This window comes from Zalophus californianus, chromosome 10 (genome assembly GCF_009762305.2).
Source record: "Zalophus californianus isolate mZalCal1 chromosome 10, mZalCal1.pri.v2, whole genome shotgun sequence".
In the NCBI taxonomy this organism is placed as follows: domain Eukaryota; kingdom Metazoa; phylum Chordata; class Mammalia; order Carnivora; family Otariidae; genus Zalophus; species Zalophus californianus.
This window is the reverse complement of record NC_045604.1, coordinates 15,933,528-15,959,119: the sequence shown is the minus strand read 5'-3', so window position 1 is coordinate 15,959,119 and position 25,592 is coordinate 15,933,528. Positions and strand designations below refer to the sequence as shown.

At 36.4% G+C, this 25,592-nt stretch overlaps 1 protein-coding gene across 1 annotated transcript in view; it reads right to left on the bottom strand.

Annotated features, from left to right (window-relative positions):
* The window catches only part of USH2A (usherin), a 717,806-nt gene that overhangs the window by 274,074 nt on the left and 418,140 nt on the right, over positions 1-25,592 (bottom strand). The window lies entirely within an intron of this gene.

The window sequence follows — 25,592 nt, the reverse complement described above, 5'->3', positions numbered from 1 at the left end:
AAAATATACTTAAAATATTAAGTGTTATTAATAAATGTGCCATGGAATTTACCTTTGACCGTAGAACATTAAAAATAAAACAAGAGTATTTTAAATCTGGAGTACCTGTAGCTTAAAAGCCACCACCATATAAGGGATTCTTGCCTGAAACATCCCAGGCAGGTGACATTAGGCCTGTGTGTGTTCATTACCAGTGAGAGGAAAACAGTTGCTTTGTAAGGTGCCTCATTACATTATTGGACAGTTTCTATTGTTGGTAAGCTCCTTCTGATATAGAACTAAAAACTGTATTACCTCTACAAAACTTAGGGTGAATATAATCTTTGGTCCACATCGGGACCTCTGAGAGTGAAACAAGGTACTCTAAATAATTAACAGGGGCTAATTCAGCTGCAGCAGGTATAAATTAGGGCTATCATGGGTGATGGGTGCATACAGCTGGTCCTGTTAACACTGTACTCGTTAGGTCCTTGTCTTGGTTGTACTAATTCCTGAGAACAAGCCTCTATTACCATCATGGGATAGAACTTCAAGCATTTTTAAGTGGTTGTCTTCTCCTCCACTAAATTTCTCCATTTCAGGTTAAACATTTCTGCTTCCTCCAACTAGTTTTCAGGATGCCTCAACCATTATCTAGCCTTGGTACCTGACTTGGATGTGTTCCAGTTTGATAATCTTCAAAAATATGAAGCCTTATACCTAACACAGACACTCTTTGTGCAATCTGACCAGAGTAGATCACAGGGAAACTCAAACTTTCCTTCCCCCAAGGGAAGTTGCTAAAAATTCATGAAGAATCTTATTTTTGGCCTGCTTAATATTGGAGTTCATCAATGTCATTCAGAATGCTATATAGTTGATTCCAAATGATCATATGGATAGATAGAAATGACAGATCAATCATTATCCAACAAATACACAGAATTTGAGAAGAATGTTATTAAAGAAACAAAATATTTAAGGGGATACTATAGTGCCCAGTGCAGCACTTCATTTACAGAAGACGTCCTATAAAAATCTATGTATGGATGAATGAATGGATGGATAGATGGAGTTGTTGATAGAGGGTAAGATCTGCAGAAAAATCTCTCTCCCCTGTGACCCAATAATTGTTAGGATCCAGACCATATTATCTATTTACAAATAAAGACTCAATTACCTGAAAATGAATAATTTTAACATGAAAGATTAATTGCTTAGAGAGTACTAACACAGCAATATCAAATTAGATCTGAAATACTACTTTATAATACATTCATTTTATCAATTCTCTCAATGGCCCTTCCACAGATGTGCAAACTGAGGAAGGTCAAGCAACATGTCTGAAGTATATGATAATAAATGGCGACCAATGGCTTCACACATCTGTTGGTTCCAAGACTGTAACTCATCTCTCAACACCAACTTGAATCTTAAATTTAGGTCTAGCCATGGCTTTTCACTATAACACCAAATTACTTGAATGCAGAGAACTTATTTTTATTTCTTTATGTAACCATTAGAGCACTTAATGAAATTATGTGAATTTAGTATTGCTTATCAAAGAAATATTAAACTAATTCTAAAATTTAGTTTCTACAGAGCTAAACACAACCCCCTTTTAAAGTATGTATTTTTTAACTACAAAAATAATACATGTTCATAATAGAAAATTTGAAAATTACCAAATGAAGAAAACAATTATCCGCAATTACATTACCCAGAGATAGCCATTCTTTTTTTTTTTTTTTAAAGATTTTATTTATTTATTTGACAGAGAGAGACACAGCGAGAGAGGGAACACAAGCAGGGGGAGTGGGAGAGGGAGAAGCAGGCTCCCCGCCGAGCAGGGAGCCCGATGTGGGGCTCGATCCCAGGACCCTGGGATCACGACCCGAGCCGAAGGCAGCTGCTTAACCAACTGAGCCACCCAGGCGCCCCCAGAGATAGCCATTCTTACACTATTACAAATCACTCCTGTCTTTCTTCTATACAAGTATATTTATGCATACTTTTTAAAATTTGAAATGATTAAGCTGAATATGTTAAATAAATTATTTAGTAAACTTTGCTTTCAATATATGGTGAAAACTCTATACCACTGAGTGCAGGCATTTTTTGTTAACGTGACTTCACAAAATAATTGCAGGTGATATTTTTACAGATACGGAATATTCACTTAACAAAGCTGATATTGATAGACCAAGAATCTGATTGGTTCTGAAATGCCTGTATATATTGATTGTATTATATATATATATATATATATATATATATAATTAATATATGGGGTTATATTAGTTTAGGGTGTACAACACAATGATTCAACAATTCTGTACATTACTCAGAGCTCACCATGATCAGTATAGTCGTCATCTGTTACCAAACAACATTGTTACAGTCTTATTGGCTATATTCCCTATGTTATACTTTCCATCTCTGTGACATTTATTTTGTAACTGGAAATCTGTACCTCTTGATTCCCTTTATCTATTTCACCCATCCCCCTACCCACCTCCCCTCTGGTAACCACCAGTTTGCTCTCGGTATTTAAAACTCTGTTGTTTGTCTTTTTTTTTCTTTGTTTATTCATTTGTTTTGTTTCTTAAATTCCACTTAGGAGTGAAATGGCATTTGTTTTTCTCTGTCTGACTTATTTCACTTGGCATTATATCCCCTAGGTCCATCCATGTTGTTGCAAATGGCAAGAGCTCATTCTTTTTCATGACTGAGTAATATTCCATCCATCTTCTTTATTCATTCATCTAAGGATGGATACCTGGGTTGCTTCCATATCTTTGCTATTACAAATAATGCTGCAATAAACACAGGGTGAATATAGCTTTTCCAAATTAGTGTTCTCATTTTTGGGGGTAAATACCCAGTAGTGGAATTACTGGATCATATTGTATTTCTGTATTTAATTTTTTAAGGAACTGCCATACTGTTTTCCACAGTGGCTGCACCAATATGCATCCCACCAACAGGGTCCATTATATATTTGGAAGGCAGCTGGCTATATGGGCCTGGAGTTCATGGGAGTATTTGGGGCTAGGTATATAAATATTAGTTAAAGCCAGAATATTGACTATGATTAAAGTATTAAAAAGAGGCTTACTGGCCATTTAGTATTTCTTAGTGTCTAAAATGCCTTTTGATGTATTTTCCTCAACTAAAACTTTTTTAATCTTCAATAAGCTTTTTATTACATCAGATAGTCCTGAATATTGTAGACATTTGCCACTCTCTTATTTAAGCCCAGTAAGCACTTTAAAAAAATGTTTAACTGAAATAACTTATTATCAATTTCTTGAAATTTCTATGTAGAGTTTATTTTAACTAAATCATAGAACAGATGTCTGTGCATTGGTTAAGATCTAGCAGACCTGGGTTTAAATCCTGATTCTGCTCTTTGTTTTTGAATAAGTACCTTAACCTCTCTGTGTCTCAGTTTTCTCATCAATAAAATAAGGATTAAAATAGTACATACTTCATAGGGTTGGTCTGTGAGGATTGAGTTAATGTAATATTTACATAATACAATAAAGTATACACTATAAACAATACATAAGTGTTTGCTTTTGTTATGATCTTGAACTTTCCCCCAATATCTGACACATGGTTCTGCCATGTCTGTTACATCATGTGCACCCTCATAGTTTAGTCCAAAATCTCTCCTTAAGCAAGGGTCAGTGAGTCACTTAATGTCCTGAAAAACACATATTGCTGGGTTATTTTGTAATTGCCAAAGAAATATTGTAATTATAAATTTTTATTTTGTGGAAATAGGACAGTATCTTGCAGTCAACATCACAAGTGCCTCGTAGGCAAATCTAGCTCAGTTTATAACTATTTAGAGGCTGAAACAGTCCAACTGATGACTCTATAGCCCACACCACAGCAAAGATTGTATATATGATAGAAATTAAATAAGTTTGGGAAATTTGTATGTTTATGGTTTATTGAAAACTACTTAAGGACAAGGAACATACATTACGATTTAATTGTTTCTCTTTGTAATTTTCTTCCCCATCCTTGACTTCTTCATAGTGAGATCTCTCTAAATACATTATTTGCAGTAACAATCATATTGATGAAAGAACGAAATCTGATCCTACACTCTTTTGTAAGCACTTTAAAAATTCACAATATTTAGAAAATGCATGCTCTGATACCAATTAAAGAGCTTAAACTGCCCAGACATCTTAATTTTGATCAGCTTAGTAACTGATTTTTACCTCATCAATCAGATGAGTCATAAAACTGAAGATCTCATTACATCTTAGTCAAAAAGACTAGATAAATATTTTTAAAAATAGTTTTCATCTATAATTAATATTCACCAATTTAGATATTACTAAGTATTTCACATACATTATCTTGTAATACTCAAAATATCCTTCTGATGTAGTTAGTATTATTTCCCCATTTTATAGATAAATATAGGTTTAGAGATATCAAATATCCCTGATTGGCTCAAATCCAGACATTGTGCTTTTAACCACACCCTTCTTCATATAAGGGGAGTTAAGTTTAGGCTGGGAGTCATGTGGTCTGGAGGTAAAGTTTATTTTGTTTTATTTTATGGAGGTAATATTTACATGTGAGGAGGGGAGCACTTATGGAGATGCTCTGGTGATAGAGAAATTTTCAAAAGCTTAGAAAACTATACTAAATATATTAGCATGTATTAAAATAATATGAAATATTATATTTTGGCTAATTCAGAAAACCCTTAAATTTTCATTTCAAAACATAACAACAATAACAATTAACATTTAAATGCATCTACATTTTTTCATTTGATCTTACAATCACACTGTGAATTAAATGGTATGGGTATTGCATTACTTTTATAGTCTTGTGATTGCCTGAAGTGCCATACTGGGACTCAAAAGTGTGTATTTTGATTCAAAACTCCATCCTATTTCCCAGTAACTATGTAGTTTCCAAGCTATAAATATTGGAAGTATAGAAGGATTAAAAAATGATAAAATCATAGTGTTATTGTTATATTCCCTGAAAAATTCATCTACCCTTCCTCCTTTCCTCCCTTGCCAACATGGTCCCGGGTGCTGGGTACATAATAGAGAACACAGTAGCCACAGTCCTCACCATTATGGGCATGAGAATATTGTCAAATGGAGGAAGGCTGGCATTGAACAAATATAAACCTGTGGTTAAACATGCACAAAGTGCTTAGAAGGAGAACATTAGAAGAGGCTGACTTGACGTTGGTTGAAAGGGCAAAGCTTCTTTAAGGAAGTGGTATTTAAACTGGGACCCCCTGAAGGACTAAGAGTCTGCTGAATTAGTGGGCCAGCGGTTGTGAAGTGGTAAAGACAGACCTTACTGTTTGAGGAACTCAAAGAAGGCGGCATGTGCTCTATTGGAGGGTCATGTAGGCCAGGTAAGGAGTCTGAAATTTATACTAAGAAGACAGAAAATCTTTGATTTCTATCATTTTTTTAAAGCAGAGAAATTACATTATCCAGTTCAGTTTTGTAAGACATTTATTGGAAGGAGGGGGGAAAGATGGTGGCTACTGTACTGTCTGGTGAATTGACTGGATTGGATTCTGAAAGTAATAAATAGACATATCATGTTATTTACATATCTTGATTTGTTTTTTTTTTAATAAAAGGTGAGTGCAGAATATAAAAAAAAAAATCCCATTACTTAACATTTCCAGCTATCTGGTTTCTTTAGACTTACCTCGTATAGATATCATTCTTATGCAGGTTGAATAAGCATTCATGTCATTAGAGTCCCAAAAAGAGAGGGGGAAAAAACCACTCATAGATAGGTTTTATAATTATTCACCTAATTCCCAAAATGATTTTAAAACACTTGATATAAAACACAAGAAAACAAGGCTAAATAATGAAGTGAAAGGATCAGAAAATTATATTGCAAAATCTAGGCTGAGTTTAGCTATTGTTTTTTTTTTTTTTAAAGATTTTATTTATTTATTTGAGAGAGAGAGAGAATGAGAGATACAGAGCACGAGAAGGAAGAGGGTCAGAGGGAGAAGCAGACTCCCCGCTGAGCGGGGAGCCCGATGCAGGACTCCATCCCGGGACTCCAGGATCATGACCTGAGCCGAAGGCAGTCGCTTAACCAACTGAGCCACCCAGGCGCCCTAGGCTGAGTTTAGCTATTGTTGTCAAGCACCAGATTCATTTCTGAGATGCATGAGTGGCAAGGTACAAACAAAAATGAAATATGAGTTATTATCAATTGAAATATTTTTAAATTATTTTAAGAACTTTCAATTTTCTTTATTATTTTATATTAAAAATTGTTTTTAGTTTTTTTCCCAAGTTTTCATTTTATGGAAATGTATACTTAAACTGGGTTTAAAATGGATTCTAATTATTTAATGAAAAAACTGCAGTTTTACAAAATAAGAGAATGGCAGTAAATTAATTAATTTTTCTGAATTCTAAAAGTAATTACTTACAATACCTCATCAAATAAATAAGATACAACTTTTTATTTAAAACTAACGGTCAACCAGGGTGCCTTGGTGGCTCAGTCTGTTGAGCATCTGCCTTCAGCTCTGGTCATGATCTCAGGTCCTAGGACCAAGCCCCAGGTCAGGGCTCCCTTCTCAGCGGGGAGCCTGCTTTTCCCTCTCACTCTGCCCACCCCCCCGCCCCCGGCTTGTGCTTCTGTGCTCTCTCTTTCTCAAATAAATAAATAAAATCTTTAAAAAACAAAACTAATAGTCAACCTTAACAATATTTACATAGTTGTCTTACTTCATTGTTTACAAACACATATTGTTAGTTTATTAGCAACCCCCCCACCCCAATAAAGTAAAATCACGTTCTAAGTACTCCTGATTCATTCCAGTGTTTCTCGGAGATTTCCAAGTGCCATCCAGAACATGCAGTAAATACAATTATAAGCAATAACAAAATGGCAGCCACAACCTCCAGTTTCATGAGGGAATGCACTATATCTGTTCTAGAAATCTTTCTAGCCCAGGAACTAGGATTATACCTAGCAACTAGAAAGAGCTCAGTAAATGGCTTTTTGGATGAATGAAGGTTGAACAACCTTCAAAGTTTTGGTAAAGATTTTGATTTTGTTATATTAAGGGTTTTTTAATAAATTGACAACTTTAATAACTTTGGTTAACAACCTTGTAAAAGATGCTAACATCTTGATATTCATTAGTAAAGATAAACATATTAAAATGGTAAAGTTTATTTTAAGCATTTATTGTATGCCAGGCCCTGAACTAAATGCTTTATACAATTACCACATTTAATCTTCTTAATAGTCCCATGTGTAAAGTGGGGTGGGTCAAGAAAAGGGATACTTAGAGTTTTAGTCTATTTGGGCTGCTACAACAAAATACCATAAACTGGATAGATTATAATAAACAGAAGTCTATTTCTCACAGTTCTGGAGGATGGGAAGACCATGATCAAGTCACCAGTAGATTCAAGTGTCTGGAGAGAGCCCCCTTCCTGATTCATGGATGATACCTTCTTGCTATATCTTCTCATGGTGGAAGGAAGCAAGGCCTCTTTTTGAAAGGATATTAATCTCATTCATGGGGGCTCCATCCTCATGGCCTAATCACTTCCCCAGCTCCCACCTCCTAATATCATCACAGTGGGTGTTAGGTTTCAACATACAAATTTTGGGAAGACACAAATATTGAGACCATAACAGATACGATATGTGATTTACATTAAGACCATAGAGCTAATAAGTAGTTGAGCTGCTGTTTGAATCCAGCAACCTGTCTCTAAAACCTAAGCTTCCTACTGTTATTTTAAACAATGCCTTTTATAGTAACCTAGCCCAGCCAAACTAGACCCTCCTTAGAGGCAGAGTGTGGCTAGCCTCCTTTACCTGCCTCTTCCCCATCTGCCTCACAGGAGTCTAAAGAACCAACTTGGAGTCTGGATATTGCTTTGAGGAGTGGAGAGATGTTAGAGCTAGGAGGTTTGAAAGAAGTAAAACATTTTTGAAAGGTTTTTTTTTTTTTTTGAATAACTGTATCATTTATTTTTTTATTTTTATTTTTTAGATTTTATTTATTTATTTGAGAGAGAGAATGAGATAGAGAAAGAGCATGAGAGGGGGGAGAGTCCAAGGGAGAAGCAGACTCCCTGCTGAGCAGGGAGCCTGATGCGGGACTCCATCCCGGGACTCCAGGATCATGACCTGAGCGGAAGGCAGTTGTTTAACCAACTGAGCCACCCAGGCGACCTAACTATATCATTTAAATCTTGAGGAGGTTTATTTGGCAATAGACACTTGCAGATACTGTTTCTGTCCTTCTTTGTCTCAGTCTATCTCTTTGTTTATCAGGATTTCTTTTTCTCTTACATGTCATAGCACCCTAGTGTCTGAAAGCTCCCAGAAAGGTCTCCAGAGAAAAACAGAAAAATAAGATGCATAACAATGGCCATAGGCATTATAGACCCAAACTCAAGAAAGGATGACATTTTTCTCAAGGTTGTTACCAGTGTAGTAGAGGCATATTTAGGACAAAAGCCCTAAGAAAGATATGTATAAAATAAATTTTTATTAAAAAAATCCATCATATGCCTCTCAGCTCAGTGACAAAATAAAATATCTTAGAGTACATTATTGAATAAAACCTGAAGATGGTATGACATTTGTCTTTGGTCTTTCACGGACTCATTTGGGTCTACCTTTCTGAGGTAAAGCCAAAATCTCACCAACATTTCACTGGTGTGAGAATACATCAGTCAAAATTGGTGCAAATATTTGTCAAAAGTTGTATGAAACCCAATTGGCAGATCTAACCTAGCTCTAGTAATTGTTCTTCATGAAATGAAAAATTGTCCCCATGTTCGCTAAGAACACTTTAATTAGAATGGAAAAGAAGCCAGGATATCCCCAGTTACAGTTTATAATAGGAGTAATATAGAAAGGGGTGGCAGAGGTGGGTCAAGGGCACCAGAATAAAAAGACACCACTGAATACTAATTGCTATTGACCATTCTGCGAAACAAAAGATTCCACTTCACATTAGCATCCATAGGACCAAGGCAATATACTTCCAACTCCACCTCCCTTTGTGGTTTAAGATTAAAGTGTTGCTTAAAATTACTCTGCAAGACAGTTTCAGTGAATTTGTTAACCAGGAAACATCAGACAGACTGAAGTCATCCTCTGTTAATTTTGAAATACCCCAAAGCTGTGAATGATGTAGCTCATTGTGCTCAAAGAAAAATAGGGATTTTGAATTTCATTAGATACATTATTTGTTCAACTAGAATGTGGAACTGTCACTTTGTCAGACTAATTAGAAGCTCTGAAGTTGGTGGTCATAATGCCCAGAAGAATTTTTTTTTGTTACATCTCAAACCACCAACAAATTTTATTCTTTTCCCTTGTAGATATCCTAGATTTAGACACTCTATTTAAGCCCCTGCTAGTGACATTTGAATTCCTCTTAGTATTCCTAAGAGTATTCCTTAAGTATTCCTATTATTTTGAATACCATCATATTCATCCAAATTAGTTTCCAGGCAGCATAGATTAAATTCTTTTTCCTTGAGAATCTGATTACTTGAGCCCTTTCTGTAGAGTGTATCTTCAACTGGAAAAATATTTTAAAATATATACAACAAAAATATTAATGGATTCAGTCTATCCTATTTTTAGTTAAAATATTGTTCATTCACTGCATTTAAAATAATTCTCTAAAGAATCCTACTTTTGTAAAATTAAAAATAGATGTGCTTAGCAAGGTTAATAAACAATTTTAACAATGAGTAAATGCAAGCTATATCAAAGCCACCCTCTTTAGAAAGAGTGCATAAAATATTCCTTTGTTGAGTGTGTCCAATAAGAACAATAGTTAAAAACTAACTTAGGTAGTTAAGAAAACAAACTATTACATTTTACAATTAGAATCAGTACTCTTTCTTAAAGTGCTACTGAATCTACTATTCTAGGATATCAAGAACCAAGAAGTTAAGTGATCTTTGAATAGCTGACAAAATTTTAGTCATTTAATGAAAGAACAAGAGGGGATTGGTTATAAAAGTCATCTTAACAATGGAATTGGATCTAATATTCAAGCTGATTAATTACTCAACTAATAACTGGATCTAGTCTTAAAACACCGAGATTGTGTACAGGGCATCCCTTACCTCAATCGGCCATTCATTTCACATTCTCTATTAAGGAGAGTAAATGATAGTCATCATCAGGGTAAAAAAATCCTGAAAGACTTCTAAGAACTGATTTCAGCTCATGAAGTAGTAGAAAATTTGAGAATAAAAAATTGATACTCATTTGACCACAATAATGATTAATAGCTAGGTCATTAAGTTCATCTGACGAAAATCTGTAATCAGGATATTAATGAATTATTTGTTTTAGTAATTTAGCCACATAATTGCTACCCACTGTAGCATTGGTATCAGAAAGTATATGGCATTAATAAGAAGGAAATTTGTCAGCTTTAGGCTTATAAACCTGGAGGAAATTCAGAAGTAGAAACAAAAGTATTAATATTAATAACACTTCCTTAATTTATATGTAGTACAAATTAGAATACTACTTCTGACCAATAGCATAGTAATCAAAACATAGCTTTGCCTAGAAGAAGAAAGCATAGGTCATCCCTAATTCCCAAGAATCTTCAATTAGTAATTTAAAAAATGATTATTGGGATTAATGGGAAGGATATAACTTTGCAATGCAATACACAATTATCATGTATCCAGCATTGTGTTACATTCTTTGCAAGCATTTATCACACTTAATTCTCTCAATGTCAACCTTATGACTACTATCTCTCCCATTTTATGGAAAGAAAAACCTGAGGCAAAGTATGATTGTATCACTTGTTCAAGGTCATATAGCTAGTAAGAGGAGAAATTTAATTTTGAACCTACTCTGGTTGATTTTAGAATCCACGCTCTTAATCACTAGGATAATTTGCTTGTGTGTGAGTATGCATATGTTGTGGGGGTTACAGATAAATAGAGGAGATCTATTATACAGTATTTTCATGCATGTTATTTTTATCTTGTATACTATATTTTTTCCTCAAGCAACTTTTAATCTTATATTTTTTCCGGATGAAGAACTTGCAAATGCTATTTATTTTTCCCTAAGAAAGAGAGCATTGACAAAAAGGTAAAAGTTAACTTTAGATTATCAAGAATGTTTCACTGTTCATGAAGCCTAGCTATGTGAGAAGAAATTTAGTCTAATCCTTTTTGAGAAAATCTCTCAAATATATTTAAATCTTACCGATTTCAGAGTTGCCTACATCCATTCACCAGTTACAAAATAAGACTGTTTGGCCATGTCACCATCAGACAGAGTAAGAGAAATTACTGTATGTTTTATTAAAAACCTATTTTTGTCTCTCTCTCTCTTTTATCCCAAACTCTAATTTAGTTGTTGTTCCCTTAGGTACAAAGTACACAGTTCATAATTCATTTGATATAAAATGTCAGTTTAGATTCTTGCCTGTCTTTGATAAATGAGAAAAAACAGGTACATTTCAATTTCCTCAATGCCAGAACTACCAGGAACAACCCCCTGTTGTGCTTCTCAAAGACCTTTGTGTTAAATTAAACATCAAGATTCTGAAACTGTGGGGAAGGATATTTCCAAGACAGAGAGTACAAGTACATGAGACAGAGGGAGACAGCTAATGCTTTCCCTACCAGTCGAGTGATATCCCCCAAAGAGCACCTTTGATCCTCAAATTAGTCCTCACTTATAATTTAATATATCACACAACCAGTCTACTGTTTCCTTACATTTAGCTTTAAAAGGCAGTTGTCAGAATCATCAAGGAAAATAAAAATTTAGATATTTAGAGGCTGGCTTAACTTTCAACCTACACAGTGATAGGTTATATATATTTTGTGCTTGTTATATATCATATTTTATATTCAGACAAATCGTCAAGCTCTTACTTCCGTGCCCCCTGGTCTTCTGTGTGTGCACATCCTTTGCCCTCTACGAAAACCCATTGAGGATGGTGATAGGATTATGAACTACCTTTACAGATGAACAAATTGAGACCTAGAGAGGAGGTAAGTTCCTTGAGATCACACAATCAGTACGTGGGTGTGCTGGGGACGGCGGGTAGCGGTTAAGCTAAAAATCAGATAGTTGGACAGACACTGCAGTGTCAGTGCTTAGCAGATGCACAATTTAAGAGACACGTTCATTTGAGCCTTTACAGAGTCAATCGTGTGAGCAAGATTCGAGCCTTTTTGTGTGTCTGTGGCCTCTAATGCAGACTTCGATGAGGCAAGTGCTCCTCCTTCTCAATGACCCTGAGGACACGGATGGTCATTCTTCTGACTGCTCCAGGGAATGATTCTCTTACACACTCACACTGTTCACACTCCTGGGTTCTCCAATATTCCACTTGTGAATAAATGTCCTCATCTGACTGCTGTGTTTTTAATCTGATGTTCATGGAAAAAAAATTTTTTTAATATAGGGAGAAAGGATTCATTCATCCTTCTTTTATAAATATAGGCTTCCTTGCTCTCTTCCTTTTAATAAGGTTTTTCTTTAATTTTCAGAAATTAACATCATTAGATAAATTAAGTCTCTCTTTATAAGAGTACAAATTAAGTACAATCAGAAGATCACATCTATTCATTTCCCTTGGGATACAGAGGGCATTAACACAAAGAATTCAATTTTAATATAGGCCCAAAGAAAGGACAACTTAGTAATTAGCATTAATGACACCACTGTTACACACTGATGTTTTGGGTAAATGTATTTGAACTAGTTCTAATGAGATTTTCTGTTTCATACCTACACAAGAGCCTCTGCGACAGCAAAACAGATCAGAAAACTTAAATTTTCTATTAAAAGCCAAAGAAAGAAGTGTAAATGATAACGCATGTCACTGGAGTGCTAAAAGTTCAGAAAGAGGAATATTTTTGGAAAAGTGAAATGAGTCTTTTCTCCTAAATAAATAAATAGAGGTTATATCAATATTCTTTTCATTTAATTAGAAATTCATCTTAGAAATTCATAGGCAAGTATGAAAGAAGTTGGTCAAAGTACCTGGTGGGCAAATAAGTACTTCTATCCTTGCTGGGAAAGGATCGTCCAGCTAGTTAATTTTTGCTATCTATTCAGAGTGTACACTACATAATGTTGCTTTTGCTGAATGCTTCTTTGTAAGACTGTTAAAATATCTGTTTTAACTGAATTCTTTCCCCTCTCATTAGAAGGTCAACTTTAAATGCATGGGTCATGTAGTTCATTGAGGGGAACTCTCCAGTTCATTGGCAACAGGTTTTGAATGCCTGGTATTTCACCCAAACAATACCCTTGGAACTCTCTTTGACATAATGGTAGAGTCAAGCCACATCTTCAAACCCTTGTTGACTAGTGGAGCCTAGAAATCTGGGCTACCTCTGTAAGAGAAGATGTGAGCCATCTGTGGAGGGGGCTTCAAATGAATAAGAGCACAGTGCCTCAGAACCAGGCTTTGGTCTCTAGGTTTGAATATGGTCTCTGCCATTTACTAGTTGCATGACCTTAACAAACTAGTTGCAAGACAATCTCTTTTCCTCAGCCTTCTCATGTATAAATAGGGATCCTAATAGCACTTCTCTCCTAGAGTGTGTGAGAATTAAATGAGTTAGTATATGCTAAAGAGCATCTACACCTAGTAAGTGCTATGCGTGAGAAATCACTACAGCAAAGATTCACTATTTTTATCAAATAAACGATTACATGATCTTAATTGTTCTCTAGGCAACTGGAGACTATATCAGCCTCCTTGGTGGAGCTGTATTTGCGAACTCCTAGAAGGAAAAATCTCAACTATGAGGTCTAATAGCCAGCAAGTCCTGGAATTCAGGATGAAGATGTAACTGACTTGAGGAACACATTTCAAAAGCCCACAGCAGAGGTACAGCCACAAGACGCTCATTAAAGAAAATCCCCCGGAGGGAAGAGACTCAGGTTTTAGTTATGTGGAGTTCCTTATAACAGATGTTCTGTGAAGGAATCGAAGAGCAGAGGAAATTTAGCTGACAGCGTCTTCATAGTGGGGCTGGTTAGCGTCCCTCAGCGCATCAAACTTCCTGCCTGTTGCTTTCTGGTGCCCCAGGTAAGACTCAACATCAGGAATTGGTTATCCATGGTATCTCTTCCTGCTCCATTGGGGAGACTGAGAAACAGGGTAGCTCCCTTACACTGGAAAGGCCTCTGGTCCTGAGAATGGAACTTCTATATTTAAAGCCAAATTAAGTATAGGCACCTGTTCCACCTATTTTTCCCTTAGCAATTCTGCATCTCAATTACACGTGTGGCAGAGTCATAGACAAGAGCACATAATTTTTTTTTTTTCTTTGAAGGTATTCTAAAGATGATCAGTGGTTTTCAAACTTAGGCATGCATTCAGATAGGCCGTGCTTCCAGATTTAACCTGGGGGAGTGGGCATCTAATGAAATAGAGATCGTATCGCCTCACCCTCCAAATTTCTGATTCAGCAGATTGAGTATGGGGCTCTAGAATCAGCATTTCTTTTTTTTTTTTAATATTTATGTACTTATTTTAGAGAGAGAAAGAGAGAACACAAGCAGGAGGAGGGAGAGAGAGCAGGGAAGCAGACTTCCCACTGGGCAGGGACACAGGACTTGGTCTCAGGACCCTGAGACCATGACCTGAACCAAAACCAAGAGTCGATTGCTTAACCTACTGAGCCACCCATGGGCCCTCAGAGTCTGCATTTCAAACAAGTTCCCAAGTAATGCTGATACTCCCCTCCCAGGAACACACTGTGAGGACCACTGGTCTCATTCAAGTCTGCCATTTTAGAGGTGAGAAACCAGCATCAGAATCAAATAAAGTTATCTAAAGTACACCTATAGCTAATTGGTGCTACAGTCATTGCTAGAGCTCAGGGCTCTGAGATGTGAAAATAGAGAAGTGTCTCAGAAAATTGCCACATAAGTGGCTCTGAAGAGGACCTTCAGAATGGGGTCAGCAATTTCATAGTCTCAGTCATTATTATTTCATTTCACATCAGGTTTGCTTCCTGAGGCTTCCACATTTGATAGCTCAAACAGAAGCTAACACATACGTTGAGTCGCCAGTTTGGTGTGATTTTCAAGAAGTTAAGAGGCTTCTCTAAACGCTCTCTACTCTTCTTCCTTTCTCTCAAGCATCTGGTGGTTTAAACGCTTTTGTTTTCAAGTAGCAGAAAACCCAACACATACAGGCTTAAATAATGAAAGCGGTTGGCTCTTGTAAAAGAAAAATCTAGGGAAACAGTTGGTTTCAGGCAGAGCTGGATTTAAGGCGTCAAGAGAGTCTCCAGAATCTAGTCTACCTCCTTCTCTCAGATGTCCTCAGCTTTCTCCCATGTTGGCTATATACTCAAGAGTCCTTTAGGGGCAAAATGACCTGCAGGAGCTCCAACTGAATTCCAGATTCAAATCCAGAGCCCAGCATATACCTCTGTTGGCTACACCACTACATTACCTCTAATTGGAACATCTATAATTCCTGAAAAAAAAAATCACTGTGGTCAGAGGAATATGATGTTCTCATTGGCTAGACTTGGTGATAGAGTCAATTCCACACATAGCACATGTTCTGAGCATGGGAGATCAGGGTGCCCAGAGGGAAATCTGAGCACTGTTAACAAAAGAAAGAGTGGGAAGGGTGAAGACATGTTGGGTGCAAAAATAACACAAGGCCACTATGACTCCCTGGGGGATGACAGTAAGCATTACTAATTTCCTACCATGTGCCCAGAGCCAAGATAAATGGTGAGAGATCTGGAAAGAAAGGGAGGGAGGGAGGGAAGAAGTAAATAAGGAAAGGAAAGGAAAGGAAAGGAAAGGAAAGGAAAGGAAAGGAGAGGAGAGGAGAGGAGAGGAGAGGAGAGGAGAGGAGAGGAGAGGAGAGGAGAGGGAAGGAGAGGAGAGGAGAGGAGAGGAGAGGAGAGGAGAAGAGAGGAGAGGGAAGGGAAGGAGAGGAGAGGAGAGGAGAGGAGAGGAGAGGAGAGGAGAGGGGAGGGGAGGGAAGGGAAGGGAAGGAAAGGAAAGGAAAGGAAAGGAAAGGAAAGGAAAGGAAAGGAAAGGAAAGGAAAGGAAAGAAAAAGAAAGGAAAGGAAAAGAAAGGAGGGAGGGAGGGAAAAAAGAAAAAGAAAGCAAGAAAGAGCAGATCCACTATGACTCCTTTATCTACAATCATTCATCCGCACATTTTGTCCTCAGCATGGATTTAGACTTTCGTAGATAAGCATGATACACACATATGAGACATTTAAATAAAAACAGAAGACAGTGTACGTTCTAAAATGATCGTTGAGGTGTAAAGAGAAGGATTGCTCTCATAAAGTATGCACTAGATACCCTCACACTTCTAGTGTCACTTGTCCCAGCTAATTACTAATCACGAATATCATAGTGGCTGCAGTGAATTTGTTTACTGTTGTCACAATCTATTCTTCATTTTTTACAAAATTCTAGAGCCTTTAGACTCTGGATGATCTATATCCTTTTGTAGAGATACAATAAGGATTTTCTTCAAGTTCCTAATGAATGAAAAGAAATAGGAAATAGGGTCTTAAAGTACTTAAGGTATATTAAGAACTTGTCTCCCTTTTGTAAAAGTGTTTATACAGACAAGTAAATGTTCATAGAATTTTATGCAATTCAGGCATAGATTCTGCCTATGATAACAAAGGTAAAAGGAAAGAATAAGATATTATTTTTAAAAAATAAAGCAAAAATTTCTTTAGGGCACTATAAGAATTCAAATAAAACTTCAAGTTGCTTTCAAACTACAGAGCCAGTCAGACAGACATGATTTTTTTCAACCTTAAAGTTATAGATAACCTTTATACCAAGATAAAAAACAGAAAGGAGAATTGTACTTATTTTTTAAAAATACGATTTTTAAATATCAATGGAACTTAAAGAGATAATACTTCTCACCTCTATCCCCTGGTAAAATAGGAAAAATGTGATTTCTTTTTCTTTCTTTCTTTCTTTTTCTTTTTTCTTTTTTTGTCTCTCTCTCTTGCCCCAGGATGCTCTAAAGATAGCACTTAATTGTGTGTGGGCGTGAGTATTTCTATACAAACCACAGGAGAGTATGCAAATGTGGGAAGTTGGCAGCCCTTTGCTGGAGGCTTGTTGAGTCCATGGTAAGCACACTTCAAAGTTTGCTTCCATCTTCTTGATGGCTCAGAAGTTAGTCCCTTTCTAAAGTGTTTTTATAAGGAGGAAGCTCATTGTCAAGATGGTGACATGCAAAGTGAGGAAAATTTCACAAATTATGATATAAAAATTTATCCTTCTCCTTGGCTTATGTCATGTAATTTTACAAACACACATGCAGGCACACAGACACACACAGACACAAACACACACACATGAAGAGCAAGGTGAACTCACTATTCTAAAAAAAGGTAAAGGTAAGATTTTTCCTGAAACGATTTGACAGCATGTTTGAAACAGTTATAAATAACTGTTCTCATAACATACTTGGAATTGGGCACAGGCTAAACGAAATGGCCTGGTATATGTTTTCAAAAATACACTATTTATTTTATTAAGAATTTAAATACTATTTACTCATTGAATCTGCCTACTTTATTACTTTCAACAGGTTGATTTTTCCAGGAGAAAAATAGCACATTTGGAAGACATGCACAGAGGTACAACATTATGCACAACTACTCTAAAGATGCATCTGAACTGAATGCAATATAAATTGTAAAGCTTTTAATATACTGGAGGTAAAGACAAACCATCTGTTTACATGGTGGAATGTTGTTGTTTTAAAGAAGGCTGTGCCTCACAATCTTGTATGTTCCTTGTGACTTTTACATTAGACAAGGCAGTTAATCTCATCCTTCCTTGGACCCCCCCCCACCCCCATAAGGTAATATACCATCTTAGCCTACTGTTTATTTCGGTTTCTAACCTACAGTTTATTTTAAACATATTCATTTCTTTTCATTTTTAAGATATCTCATGGCCACCTGCACAATGAAGTTTCGACTTAAACATCTTGCAAATAAAGTGGATCCAGAGCGATAAAAACCAGGAAACACATGCTGATGCAATTTTTATTTGCACACTGCAAGGAAAGTTTTACAATTTTTAGTACTATTAATTTCATAAAAACACCAAAAAGTAGCATCTTGGCATTGTACTAACTAGAGATTTTAAGAAAGCCTAGAAATTGTAGTTCTCGAGTGCTACAGCAAATGAGGGCTGTGTTAGATAAGGCAAGTGTGAGATAAAACGGAGTTTGCCTTTGCAGTTCTTATTTTTTTTTTTTTTTGGTGGGTTTTTTTTGTTTTGTTTTGTTTTGTTTTGTTTTGTTTGGTCTCTTCCTGCTTTTTGAGTTTCTAATTGCTTCTAATTCTCTTAGAGATTCTGTCATAAAATGATACCATTCTCCTTACGATTGGTCCACAGCACCACCCACACCATTCCTTTTAAAAGGTCTTAGGGATTTCTATTGAGAAGAGAAAAAAGGAGAGAAAATTCTGTACTTTCTTTTAAAAACTGAAGGAGAAAAATAAATTCACCAATGAAGTCATGCCAAAAATTTCAGACTCAGTTCCTAATCAGTTGAAGGAATATAATCAATGATTTCTTCTTCTTTTCTTTCAAAGGCAAAGCTGTTCTAACATGTAACCTCAGAGGATTCGACAGCGCTGTCCCCCGCTCCTGCGAGGGTAGACTGCTCCTAGGGTAGACCATCGTTCAGCTCCCTTTTCTACTTTTTCCTTTTCCTTCTGGTACACAGTAGGTACTCTCTTTCCCTACCTACTCTTAACTGATTTGCTAGATTAATTTTTAAAATTTCCATTTATTCTGTAACATACCAAGATGGATACTCAACAACTCTAGTTCAAGGGCAAAATTTTACAGCTTCAGTATACTTTCCAGGAGACTTCATTTGATTTTCCAAAATGGACAATTTGTACAATCATGAGAAATAATAAAGAATAGTTGTATTAAATTGCTAAGTTTTGGGGCGCCTGGGTGGCTCAGATGGTTAAGCGTCTGCCTTCGGCTCAGGTCATGATCCCGGAGTCCCGGGATTGAGTCCTGCATCGGGCTCCCTGCTCCTTGGGAGCCTGCTTCTCCCTCTGCCTCTCTCTCTCTCTCTGTCTCTCATGAATAAATAAATAAAATCTTTAAAAAAAATAAATTGCTAAGTTTTGGGGTGGTTTGTTACATAGTATTAGATAAGTGTAATAGCATTCCAGTCTTTTAATGTCTAAACAAAAGTTAATTCCATACTTCAACCTATGAGAAATCAGTGGCTAACATATATTATGCTTTTAGCAATATTATTGGGAAAACATTATGTTACTTTTCAAAAAGCAAAGATTTCATTTAGGTATTCCAAAGTACATTGTCTGAATGACTACTAAGCTTTCTTATTCAATGAAAAATGAAATACACTTTGAATTCCAAGATTCAACCTTTAAAATATATATATATAAGGAAAATTAGGAAATGGTGAAAAACATTTAGGAAAAATTTCAAACGCCTCTCTTTCACCTAGCATTAACAAAGTTATGAAAGCATTTACTTATGAATAAAATATACATATAATGGAAATAAAAAATAATCATAAAAAGTGTATCTCATAAGTGGCTTGGTATGAATACAGAAGAGATTCTATTAAGAAAAAATGTGCTGCTTTTCTGCCCACTGAAATCCCAAGATAACCAATGAGAGCTTAATGTAAAAATCATTTGCACATCATGATCCAGAGGTCATGGAGGGAGATATTTAAGCTATTTTAAAAGGAAAATTACTTTTCATCCTTCTTGCTTTACTTCATCATCCAATACACATCACAACCAGCCCTTAGCAGGGCTACTGGCCTGTCGATATTTATGTCAATGCTCTGAGGGATAAATGTGGGGTATAGGAGGACAAAATGTAGGAGGTCTCCCCAGAAAGCATAAAGACTTATTTTCATTCATCCACCCTTTAGGACATTGTCCAGCTTTCAGCGGTAAAAGGCTTCTGCACACCCAATTCCAATGGTGCTGGACACCAGCTGGATGTCTTATAATTCACCTCAGTTCTGACACTCTCTACCTGGAGATAGTGTTAGAATCCATAGGTTAAGGGTTCAGTCCAACAAGACTGCTCCCTCTCTCTACACACATACAAGTGGTCCCCTGTGCTTCTGACAAAACAGCTATAAATCCAAGGTTTCCATGACCCCCTCCTCAGGTTTGATTAATTTGCTAGAACAGTTCACAGAACTCAGGAAACCCATATATTCACTAGATTACTGGTTTATTACAAAAGATATAACCCAGGAACAGCCAGAAGGAAGAGATGCATAGGGCAAGGTATGTGGGAAGGGGTCCGGAGCTTCTATGCCCTATTCAAACTGGCAATTCTCTGCGAATACCCATGTGTTCACCAACCTGGAAGCTCTCTGAACTGTGTCCTTATGGGTTTTTATGGAGGTTTCATAACCCAGGCATGATCGATTAAATATTGACCATTGGAGACTGGTCCAACCTCCAGCCCCTCTCCCCTCCCTGGAGGAGAGGGGGCAGGACTGAAAGTTCCAATACTCTAATCACCTGCTTGACACCACTGGAAACCAACCCCTACCCTTAGGTGAGGTTCAAAATTCACCTTAGTAACATAGCAAAAGACACTTTTATAGCTCTCATCACCCAGGAAACTCCAAGGGATTTAAGGACTCTGCCAGAAATGGGGCCAAAGACCACACACATATTTTTTCTGAATCACAATATCACAAGAGATTCAAAAAGAGTCTTAGCAGTGGAATAGAATGAAGAAGGTAGCAAGCACCAAATGTTTATCGAGATAGATACTGTGCTAAGCACACTACATACATTGTGTTGTTTAATCCTCTATCAGGTGGGAATTATCATTAAACCAGTTTTATGGATGAACAAACTGAGGCTCAGATATATTTGTGAGTTGCTCATAGTTACACAGCCAGTGAGTGAAAGAGGTTGATTGAAATCTAGGTTTGTGTGAGTCCAGAGTCTACGTTTTTACAATGTGCCTAACTATTAATTCCAAATGGATTGCACTCCTTTTATTTCATTGATGTTTTAGGTGGTAGGGGTGGGCTGGGGGTCAAGGGAAGGAGAGACAAACTTAAACAAATTCTAAAACAAACCACTCACAACCATTTTGCCTTTCTCAGTTTTTGGTTTTCTAATAACCCACCTTTAGAAAAGAACCATGTTCCTCAAGCTTAGTATTTTTATGAAGTCCGTGGGTTATAATAATTCTCATCAATTTGAAGGCATAAATGACAAGTTATTTACCATCCTAGAAAACCAGATTAAGTTCACAAACTCAGGTGGCTCTTAGTTCCTTTCACTCTTACAATAAAGCAGTTCAGAGAAAGATAAATAGAATAAAATTATTCCTTTTGGAAAAATATAAAAATTTCATAAAAAATCTGTTTCTAGCTCGTCAGTATGGAATTTGTCACTAATCATTTTAAACTATGCCCTTTTATGCTTCTTCTGTCTCTTTTAGCTTTCTGAGTAGGTCTTTGATGTAACAAAGACAGTTTCAGACAAGATTTCAGTTCATCTGGAAAAAAAAGGTTTAAGTCTGGAGGCAAAATGCAGTGTATTTAAAATTTATATACTCTATAATGCCTTTGTTCTGAACTTGAAGATCCTGAAAAACTTCTAAGCTTCTTTGCCTTCCTCCTCTAAGCTCATTTGTTGTTCCCTTGCTTATTATCATGCAACGGTGACTTTAACGGGGGTGGGGGGGTGGGAGGGGTGGGGGGTTCCATCCTTTAACTACATGCAGAGTCATGGCTGACCCTTTCTGATCAATTGCCAATCCATACAGGTTTGACTGATAAAAGAGCCAATTAGATTTAAGCAAATTAAGGGACATCACCAATGTCAACCACTTATTAAACTGAATGCTGAATTCCATGCATACAAAACACTAATGCACTGAGCCCCATTAAGAGTTGAAATCCTAACCCCATTAGTAACTCCAGACCTTGAAGGGGTAAAGGTCACAGGAAAGTTTCATATTTATGGATTAACATTTGGATTCCATTTTTATTTTTTTAATTTTTTTTCCTAGAACTCTTGAACCTTCACTATAATGCTATTCGAGAGCTCAGATTAAATATATTCTTCATTTCTATGAATATCCTAGTGCTAAATATGAGCATTATGTTATTATAAACAACCAAATAATATAGTAGTTGTAGAAATACAAAAACCTGAGCATGGAAGTGGTTAGAGATATGCTACAGAAATGAAGGAAAAATAACCCCCCAGACTCCTCCAGTTGACCAAATAATATTTCAAACAAATTTTTAAAATAAAAAGTGTGTGCGATTGGGGTTTGCCACTGTGCATTTTTGTGCTGAGCTCTTGGTTCCATGATCCCACTTGCCTTAATTTCCATCTTCAAAATAACTTGTGTTTATCAGATTGTTTAATCATATTCTTTTTTTGCTTGTTTAGTCGAAGTTGAGAGCCTTATTTTTTTTAACAAAATTAATTTTCTTAAACAACACAAGAGCAATGAAACAAGGAGATCTGATGCAATTAACTAGGGTTTGAGATTAGATCTTGTTAGACCGGTTTTTAAAATTTTTTTTCCAGCTTTCCTGAGGTATAAACTGCATATTTGTCATTACTTTTTCTCATCAGAAAAATAGAGAAAGCTGGTATCAAATAAGATGTTTCATAACCATCAAATAAGAGATGATTTACCAGGGTAAAAGTTTTTGTACCCTGTGCCCTCCCTCACCTCTTCTTTCCAAATTCCTGTGTAAATTATCCATTATTCTATGCTTACCTAAGTAACCACCAGAGGGAGGGAATTGAAGAGCGATGGGTTGGTGCAATTTGAGAGTATTTCTTACCTCTGATCTCCTGCCCTCTGATCTGGGCCCCCAGTTACATCGGCATAAGCACAGTACTCCTACATTGGACAACAGTGTGCAGAGGGGGTCATATTCTCCATAGCTGGTTACAACAGAAGGTTGCTCAGATAGAAGATGAGGCACGAACAAGCCTGAGCAATGAGAAGCTTGCAATTTAAAACTGTTAATTAAGCTATCTGGACTGACTGATGGATTGATTCATTCACTCACCGATTATTCATTATGCACCTACGATGTGCCAGGTTTGGTCTAGGCACTGAAGATCAAAACTCGAATATGAAACTTCCTGCTGTGTAGGATCTTAGAACCAGTAATTGTGACAGTCCCATCAGACAGACCATTTCACTATAATAGGATTGTACTCTAGGACACCTAGGGGCCCTATCTAGGCCTCGGTTGGTAAAAGATAACTTTGTGAGGGACTTTTTCTAAGCTGAAACCTTAAAAATAAGTAGGACGTGGCCAGATCTAGGGGGTCAAGGCAGTTTTCCAGGCCACATTTGATAGCAAACATTTGATCAAGGAAAAAAATAGCATGTCTATTTTGTCCAAGCCTTCTGTTATTATATTTTTAAACTACACTGAGAAGAAAACATAACTAAGGGTATTATCATAACAAATCTTGCATAATCCAGCACTGAAAGTAAGAATTCCACATCACCAAAAAAGAGACCTAATATTGAAATCAAGGAAACGGCAGAAATGGTAACAATCCAAATATAATGGAAAAGTAAATAGCATATAGAACCTTCTCTGCCCATAAGTTGGTTCACTCTTGTACATCGGTTCATTTATTATTCATTTCGGTATGAAGCACAGTTCACTGGACAAAGGCATGGAAGATTTCTTTAATAACTCTCAGTACTAATTTAATTCTACTTAAACACACATATTCTAGTGAATGCCACATGCTTTTCAGCATGATTTTATGTGTAAATCAGGATAATATGTTTTCAGATCATTAAGTAAAAGGAAGCATGAACTAAAACCTATTTAATCAATGAGGTGTCACCTTTAAACTGCCACAAGGTCATAAAAAAGATAATTTCAAAGCTATAAGTTTCCTAATTGTAATCAACAACAATCTAATGATTAAAAAAAAAAGTATGTCTTGGGCACCTGGGTGGTTCAGTTGGTTAAGCAACTGCCTTCGGCTCAGGTCATGGTCCTGGAGTCCTGGGATCAAGTCCCACATTGGGCTCCCTGCGCAGCAGGGAGTCTGCTTCTCCCTCTGACTCTCTTCCCTCTCGTGCTCTCTATCTCTCATTCTCTCTCTCTCTCAAGTAAATAAATAAAAAATCTTAAAAAAAAATAAAAATATTAAAAAAAAAGTATGTCTTAATGGCTGCAATAAACTTGAGCAAATCACTGTCTGTCTTTGAAGACATTTTGCTTCCTCTTTTGGTGAAGGGCCATCTCCCAAATTATGGATTTCTGACTTTAGAAAGTGAATAACTGCATCACGCCCAGAGAGTACGGGCCTGCAGAAGAGCATGGTAATGGCATGAATAAGCGTCCACAGAGTAGAGATAAAAGTAAACTCAGCAGTTGACTTCAGTTCAATTGTGCCACTAGAAAGAAAATTTTAGTTCTTCCTGTTTGCCTAATATTAACTCTTCTAACCACTGACAGATACAGGCACAGACCGTATGCTGAGTTTGCATGAGAAGCTTGCTATGTTTAACTGAATTGTATATATACGTGCACACAGAGATAGTGACCCCAAATTATTAGGCATTCCGAAGTGCATGAACAATGAATTAAATTTGCCCTATTTTATGAATGTGATGTAACTTGAGATGGTTTGTAACTTACAAACCATATAAATCAGTATGAATGCCATAAAAGGAATATATAACTCATTAAATTCCTACACATCCTGTTAAGAAGGTATTGCTGTGTAATTTAAAAATTTCCATAAGGCACTAATCACTGTTTAATTTCTAAATGTGAATAAAGGGTATTATATACTAAGGTATAGAGTCATCAAATGTTCTATCCTTTCCAGCATGTTGAGTTAGATTAAAAAATGAAGATACGAATACCTAAGGTTTCTTTGCTTGATTTTGTTTTGTTTTGGTTTTTTGGTCTCAATTCTTAAACAAGTTCCTATCTAAATCCAATCCCCATTTTTTATTACAGGTTTATGAAACATGACACTGAGTCGTTCAGCTCCAACTGTCTCTCTCAAGCATTCTTAAACAATGTGGCTTCTGCCATTTAGAGTTTCAGGTGTTTTGGTAAACATCCATTCATTAAGTCTTATAATGTCATGAAAGGTAGATAACAGTGAGTGGTTTTAATGATACAGCAGGTATTAAATCTTTCCTGGGGAGAAGCGGTCTATACAAACCACAGATTAACTCTTCACTGTCCTCTCCTGATGAGGTTTTTGCTGCTTTTATATACCCTTTGTTATGGGAGAGGTATTTATCCAGTCCTGCTGTTCAACAACATAGTGACATTCTCCCCTAGTCCAGAGCACACTGGTGTTTGAAGCTGAGCTACAAGACAGCCATTGGGTTTGGAGTCCTATACCTTTAGTATTTTCAGAAAACAGACATTCCTGAACTCTCCATTGAGAATCACAATCTTATTATTTTGAGGCATGCTTTTTTGTTCAAGGGATCTCCATACCAATCTAACAGGGAGTTTTCTTCTTAGCAATTAGTCCCACCAATAGTTAAAACAA